An 8569-nucleotide genomic window follows, 5' to 3' on the forward strand; every position below is an offset into this window, starting at 1 on the left:
GAGTGCTCAGTTGTTGTTTGGTTACCGTCTCAAAGGATTTGCCAACAACAAGGTGATAAGCTGTTTTTGATTAGCTCCACAAAAGGTCGAACAATGGCTGAAACAAAGCGCAACGCATCAACCTCATAAAACACAACACAGATAAGCAAGACACAAGCCACAAGCCACATGAATGTGACAATGGAATGGACATTAAGTAGTTGTAGCTGGGTCAAGGCGAAGGCGAAGACGAAGGCGATGATTGTTTTTGGATCTGGCTCATTAGAATTTTCAGCATTTGCACATCGAAGCAATAAACATAAAAATTATATTTGTATTTAGAGCTGGTTATTTATATTTATCCATTTGTGCATATTTGTGTTAATGGCTAGAAATGTGGCACAACAACAACGCCAGCAACAACAGCAACAACAACTACTCATACTCGTAAAAGAGCGAGCCAAAAGTTTACAGACGCCAATGCCAAATGACGTAGACTCCATTCACATCTGGCCATTATCTGCAGACATGACTCCCACGATTTATCACATAGAACGTTACTTATGAGAGATTCTGTTATTCTTTATGGTTCTCAATTGTCCCCCAACTAAAGTTGTTCTACACATGCCAAGCTCTCTTCTTCTTCTCCTACTTCTTGTTTATAACTAGTGCTATGAATGGTTATTTCAAATGTTCCCTAGACACACAAGTTGGCCAAGTGGAAAGGTCACCGACGACGACGACGATGACGACGACGACGACGACGACAACAATGATGGAGCACTTGGCAAATCGCACAACAATCGCCCAGACAGCTGGGCCGGAACTTAAAGGATCTGTAAACTATAATTTCAACAGTTCCATCATTCTCCACTTGCTACATTATTGTTGAGTTCTGTTCAGTTTAGTTGATTTAGGTTCTTAATCTCCAAATAGTAATACAATGCAATGAAATATTACTTTCATCTCAGTTTTGCCATTGTCTTTCAAGCTCTAATAAATTGAGTTCGTTTGCGTATTTCACCTGCTGCGATTAATCAATTTTTGAATTACGTGTCAGCAACGATGTATAACTCCGACACACGTGTGCACTGAGCAAAATTAAGATACATAATTCAATAATTTGTTATAGAAGTAAAGATTTCATCAATTTGAGTAGATGAAATAACAGCTACACAAATTGAAACATCTATTTAAGAAAGGAATTATCAAGATTTTCATTACACTTACATAAATTAATTCAAAAATGAAATTTTAAAGAAATTAATTAAATTAAATGGCAAATTGTTAAATTTTCATTATTATTTACATTTACTGTGTAGAGTTTAATAATTTTACAATATCATAAAAGTATTTTTTTTTTTTTGGTTTCAGAAATGCATATTAATTTAAATCAATTTTCCACATTATTTTCATGGACATCAAGTCAAACACTTGTAATATTGTATAGTAAAATGATTCTACAAAAAAATTAAGCATCAAATACATTTATTATATTATATAATAAAAATATTTAAAATATATTTGAGAAGCTTAGCAAACAATTCAAAAATATTAAAAAACAAGTAAGAAAACTGTAAGATTTGTGTAATTTAAAATGAAAATTGTGAAATTATAACATTTTAATTATTTTTGTAATCAAATTTGAGAAGCTTAGCAACGACTACATAAATTCAAAAATATTAAAAAACAAGTATGAAAGCTGTAAGATTTTGAGTAAAAGCAAAATATTGCAGTAATAATTTATAATTATATAGGACTACATTCAATATATACTATATATTACAAAATTTATCATCATTAAAAGCAACGAAGACCTGTAGAAAGTAAGCGTTTTTCCCTATACAAAAGTAATTCATAAATAACTAATTTTTTGTCAGATGACAACCAAATTTTTTGGAATCATAATATAGTTATTATTTTCTTTATCAAAGTTCGACATTACAAGTACTGTCGAAAAATTATAGCTCTATCTCTTATCGTTTATATATTTATAGTTTTTTGTTTCAGAAATGTGTCACTGAAATAAGTTTTAGACATTCTCTTCATAAATTTCATAAATCTCTTACATAATTTAAATTTTCGAAAATAAAAGTTATTTTATAAGAAATATGCCACTGAAGTAAGTTTTATACTCTCTTCATAAATTTCATAATATTTCTTACTTAATTTAAATTTTCGAAAATGAAAGTTATTCAACATTTCTTAAAGTGCATTTCAATCTAAACCGATTCGGAATTCATCCATCTTGGCTCTCATATTGTTATGACACTTGTCAGCCACATGCATAACTCGCATTGTCCTTAGATTGTAATTTCTACTGCCATTGCATCTCCTCTCGACTTTTGGCTTGCCCTAAAAATACACGAGACTTGGCAACGCACACATCTCTGGGCCAAAAGCACAATTGCTTTTTGTGCAGATTTTGGTAAATAGGGGGAAACAGGAAAAAATAAATGATAGCTTCAGTAAACTGTCGCGACTTGCATGCTGCAGATGCAGCAGCAGAGACGCTTTCACTCAGCCATCGCGTCGTCTGCATTTGGTTTTAAGTCAATTTTCATGTTCGCTTTACTACTTTTTGTTGGACGAGGACAAACAGCTGGCAGTTGGCAGCTGCCACAGAGAGGGGAGAGGGTAAAGGGGAATGTTCGGATAGTTTAGTTTATCAGTCGTGGCACGCCGAAAGAGTCGAGCGTAAATCTCCCAGCCACTGAATGCGTATTAAGTTTTCGGTCTGCGGTCAGTTGCCAATAAATCCCCAAACCAATGGGTGGCCTGACTTCCTGACAGAGCTGTGTAATTGTCACTTCTTGATTGGTCCTGCGATGATACTGTTTTATTGATACCCCGTCGACTAAACGAACTCGAAATTCCCCTCAGCTTTCTAATACCAAACAAAAAATTGGGCAACTTTAATGAAATTAGTCTGAAGCAATGTCAGCTGGCAATGACTTGACTATATAAAAATAGTATTTCGCATACTCGTACGCTGCGCACTTCGTCATCGTGCAACAATCCCGATATTGTTATTCCACTCGTATGTGAGATGTGCTCGTAAACCCCATCGAACAAAGAGCAGAGAAAGCGGCTAAGCAACAAAAAGCACTTCAAGTTTGTTGTTTCAGCTAAACATAAAACCATGCAGAGCCAAGATGCCTGACAGCTCAGCCAAAGAGGCGCCACTTGGTCCCGCACGCGTATCCAACAAATAATAAAAACATATATATTTAAAACATAACATATAGTTCTTGCTTAGCTATTTTTCCCACATTTTCTTGCAAGAAAATACCGCATAATGACAACCAAAATAAGTGGGAGCAATGCCAAAAGGTTCGCTCGACTACCAAATACGCTGCAAACACAATAAATATGCTCTGCCTTTCTTTTCTTTTACAGAGTATAAAATCCGAAAAATCCGCTGCTGTGACCAGCTTTTGTCGTCAGCCTGAACTTTTAATATTCACGCTTTTTCATCTCCATTTTTTTTGCGGCATTTCTTTACTATGGCTTTTCACGCGAAGCGTGTGCGGAAAACCCAAGCGAAATCAAAAGAGAGAATGAAGTAAAAGAAAACGATGAAGGCAAGAATTAATAATCAAATGCGTCAAAAGCAGCTTCAATTGAATTTCAGCAAACATATATATTGGGCTTAGCTCCTGCTGACGCCAAAGGAGTTTAGGCTTTTCTCTTTTTGGCTTCGACAGCTGCTACTTGCCCCCAAAAAAGGTGGCAACATATTTGACTTTGACGCTGGCTCAACTGAATTTATTATAGCACAAAGGGGAAGAGTGAAACTTAGCTGGAAAATTTCCAAAAGATATGTATGCAAGTTTTAGAAGTTCACATTTTGCATATTGACAGTTGGCAGGAAACTGACAAAAACATATCGAAAAGCCAATAAACCAATAGCAAAGTTTACATAAAATATATAAATATATTGATATAGATTTAGGATTATTTATGATGTGGAATTAAAGATAAATATTAGTTTAATACTATAGTTAGAAATTGCACATTAAAACATATAAGAAAATTACAGTGGAGTAAGATCGATTGTGATATACTCGCTAGCCACTTGAAAGAAAAGCAAAAGTGTGGGCTACCTTATCTAAAAATATACAAAATGAATGTACCGAAAAGTTACAAAAATATACCAAAAACTATATTTGGTATATTGATATACTATTACCGAGAACAACATATAACAAAGGGTCAAACAAAACGTTGCAAAAATTTAAAACTAAGTTGAACTGCGTGCACAAATTAGAAGCTTTAGTTGTAATATATATTATGGTCTCTGAGATCTAACATATGTAGATGTTCGTAAGGATAGACAGACATGCACACGGAGAGAATGATCAAAAATATATGTATTCTTCATAGGGTAGGAATTGAATCATTCTGTTTCATATATTTACTGGGAGCACAAAGTTTCACCCTACCATAAATAGTAAACTCATCTGTTATTGACAAGAACGATAATTTATTAGCTTTAGCTTTCAGTGTTCGAAAATAAAATGATAAATAGAAATTAAAACAATTTCCTAGAAAAGCGTTCATAAACAAAAAGAAAGTGCCCAGAGAGCATTAAAATAATTGCCCAGTCTGACGCGCAGAGCAAAAGTCAATTTCAGTTTTGCCATCAGTGTCGTTGACTTTGCATTTCCGAGCAGGGAAAATGTGCAAAGTTCTCGCAGTAAAAAGTGTGGAAATGCAAGTAAAATTCTCTCATATAGCGCACACATTTAATATTCATTTGAAACATTAAAGATGATTGCCCAGTGGGCAATTACTAGGCATATGCACATGCAACCGCAACTTGCCACTTTCACTTTGTATATGTGGCTGGGCAACAATGTTGCAACAACACTTTCAACACCGTAGTAACTGGCGCCAAATGAATTTTATGAATGAAATGCAAACAGCTGGCCGAACAGCACAAAACGAACGAACGAACAACGCGAGCCTGGCAACATGGCGCATGCGTAATGCAATTGAACAATTCAATTGGCGGCAGCCGGGAAAAACTCACGGAATTCGTTTGGCGGCGCAGTTGGCTGTCAGCGTTCAACGTGGTCGTGCGCAACGTGAACCTGCCTCAGGGCATCTAAACGGAGAACCGAACCGAAGTGTTGTTTGTGTATGACGCGGTGTGTTTAAAAATATACATAATAATATCACTTGCCAAGCCGCAAGCAAGATGGCAATATCGAGCCAATTAAAGTGAGAGAGCGAGAGCCAAGAAAAGTGTGTGCAAGAAATCGAAAGAGAGAGAGAGAGAGAGAGAGAGTGCGATATTTGATTGTGTTTATCAAGACAAATGCAAAATATAGTGCATGATAATAAAATCAAAGTACTCAATTTAATTATCGAAAAGTTTGTTTACCAAAAGCAGCATAAACAGGAAAAGTGGAAAGTGGAAAGAAAGTGCAATAATACCACTATTGATAGCAAATTAAAAACAGATGGAAATTCTAAAGAGAAGCAGCACATCAATTTATAAATAAATAAAATATACGTTTATTCGTTGTGTGTTAATAACAAGAGAGTGCGAGCATAAGAAAAGAAAAGAAAAGAAAAGAAAACAACAAATTAGCTCTGTCAACGTGAAATTCGAAATTCCAAGTTAAAGAATATAAAAAATATCATACTCGTATACAAAGTGAGAAAAAAGGTGTTGCTGTTCAGTGTGCGTGTGTTTAATCGCGCCATACATGGCTGGTAATTAGCCTTAAGTGATGGCATCCCTCGGCATTGATGGTTGACATTTTTCTTGTATGAAATATGCAAATGACTCAACGCAAAGGCGCCTGGGAGTAATCACGGCAACAAATGAGCTGCAGCCCCCCATTGGAATGCATACTCGGAATACACGAAGAACGTCAGAGATTCTGAGATTCTGAGATAAGGAGACAGTTGTACACGTTGTAAATTAAATTTTCCCCCAAGGTAACTGAATAAAATCGTAATAAGCCTATTAAAAAAAAAACGTGGAACATGTTTATGCTATACACAAATCCAAATACCCTGTAGCCATAATTTCCAAAAATCAGATCACTTTAAAACTTCTGCAAAAGCATATTCGAATGTCGTGTATTTTTTTTGTTTTCACAATTTATGAAGAACGACATAAAAATGTTTCTTTGAACAACACAACACAACACAGAGAAAAATGTCAAGTGACTTTTTACGATGTTGTTGAATGCCAAAATGAAAGTTCTTGAGATTATCATTGCCAATAAGCATTTGCATACGCAATGTGTTTATCCTTATGCCTTGAATTCTAAATCGAATCAAGGTACAAAGCTATAAACCATTTAAACTCAGCACGCACCACAAATATAATTAAATTTCTTTGCAAAACAAGAATCTCTTTCTCTCATTCACTTTGAGTGATTTGCTTTAATTTTGTTTTTTTTTTGCATTCGTCTTTTGTCTATTGCAAGTATGAGTAATAATAAAAAAAGGAAATATGAGAAAACAACGCGGCTTGTTATTTAAAATATGTAAAGGAAAGGTAAATAGCCTGAGGCGCATTCAACTGAAATCATGTAAACATTTAAGCAACTTTAATGCAGATGAGAAAATGTTCAGCTGTTATTTATTATTTATTTTCAATGCGATTTAATGTCCAGTACTTATTTTTATGATATTGCCAATTAGAAAATATAAAGTGATTTATATGATTTCATTAAATATTGAAAAGCAATGAAATTTAAAGCAAAACAATGATTTATTTCATTTGATTAAATATTAAGAATCAATTCAGTTTAAAGCAAAACAAATTTATTATAGGCCGATAATATTTTATTCTAAGAAAACTGCAATCAAATGTGAATAAAATTTATTTGCAGATGCCAAACTTAATCCTCTCTTAAGTAAATAAAACTGACATCTGATACTTTAGAAATTTAGTGCTGCAGATATTGTTTTTGTTGAAATTGACAAATAAATTTTAATACCACATTTGCGTGCAATTCACACTCACTTATCCTGGTTTAGAAACATTGAAAATATATTTTTTGGAAGCATTTAAATTGGAATTTGAATGCAGAGCTTAGGTCGAAAGGCTACTCTAAGCTTAAGCTTAGCAAGCGAGGCCTTGGGGCTAAGTGATGCATTGCAAATTGTGGCTTTGTGAGCGCTGCCACTTAATGTCGAGATTATTAAGTATACGCTGCATGGTACGCCGCATATCACACTGCAGCAACAGCAGCAGTCATTTACATAAAAGGCAGCCGTAGCATTTGAAAAACAACTGCGTCGTCTATAATGGGGCACACAAAACACATTACCAGACAAATACTCTCGTAGTTATGCACGACTGTCTGAACGTCTGACTGTCTGTTAAGGATGGAAAGATGGAAGGATGAGGAAAGCAGCAAGCACATGGATGGGATAATAGACGTACTCGAGCATAAATCAGCAGCTTTATGGAGAGGACATGCGTGAAGGGCACCTGCGTGCTCATTGAGCAATCAAATTGCGCGAATTTCCACAATTATCCTTTGTGATCCTTGTGCATTCCAAGCGCGCATTGCAGCTGCTCATTAAAATAGCCAAAAAAAAAAAGAAAGAAAGTAAAATATGTAAATGGAAGAACCAACTTGAGAGTGCGATGAGTTTATGGCCTATGCTGCTTGCGAATTTGTTCAACAACATTTCTTTCAAAATATTTCATGTTTCGTGTTTGCTTTGCTTTCGCTGAGCAAAAGCAAAAGCCTTGAAACTGTCAACTAAAAATAAATCGCAAGAGTTGTTTAGTCTCCCTCTCTCTCTGTCTTTCTGTCTTTCTCATGCTTGAGCATGTTTTCATAAGCAAAACGCTGAAATATATAATAATTATAATATCGCCGCGTTTTTCATGGCAGACGCAGATACTCAAGAATCGTACTCACACTCAGTTGAGCATATCTCATCGTATAGAATATATTTTATTTCAATTTATATGTTCTCTTGTCGCATGCTATAAATTCTATATACCCCCCAACAACAACAACAGCACATGCATCCATAAATTACTCGACTCGACTCGACTCAACTCATCTCAGCAGCCGCCGACAACAATGCCTACAAAATCGCTGATAACTTTGTGTCGCATATGGGGAAAAATACACACACACACACACAATGGGAATTAACTTAGCTGGGCACCACATCATTTACAGTCGCATAAATTAATATACTTAAGCTTTTAATTAAATAAATTTTGAAAAAATGCCTGAGAAAAGCCAAAGCAAAACACACACACAAATTGGCCTCACAAACAGTGGCGTTGTCTCTTTCATTTTAAAGGGAAAACAAATTGAAAAGTTTTGGTTCCATAAAACTTTAAGTTGCCATTAATGCAAAGCACTTCAAATCAAAGCGACTCCAACTTGAAAGAGAAAGTTTCAAATTTAATTACACACAAAATTTTAAATACTCTCGATTCTATTTACTATTGTGGACGAAAATTAATTCAGTGTAATGCTCCCAAACTTTCGTATTCAAAAATTGATGAAACAGATTAATTTAAATTTGTATTTAATTGAAAACTTGCAAATATACTTTTGTTTAATTAAGTATTAAGCGTATTTCTTTAATG

This window comes from Drosophila albomicans, chromosome 3, assembly GCF_009650485.2.
Source record: "Drosophila albomicans strain 15112-1751.03 chromosome 3, ASM965048v2, whole genome shotgun sequence".
In the NCBI taxonomy this organism is placed as follows: domain Eukaryota; kingdom Metazoa; phylum Arthropoda; class Insecta; order Diptera; family Drosophilidae; genus Drosophila; species Drosophila albomicans.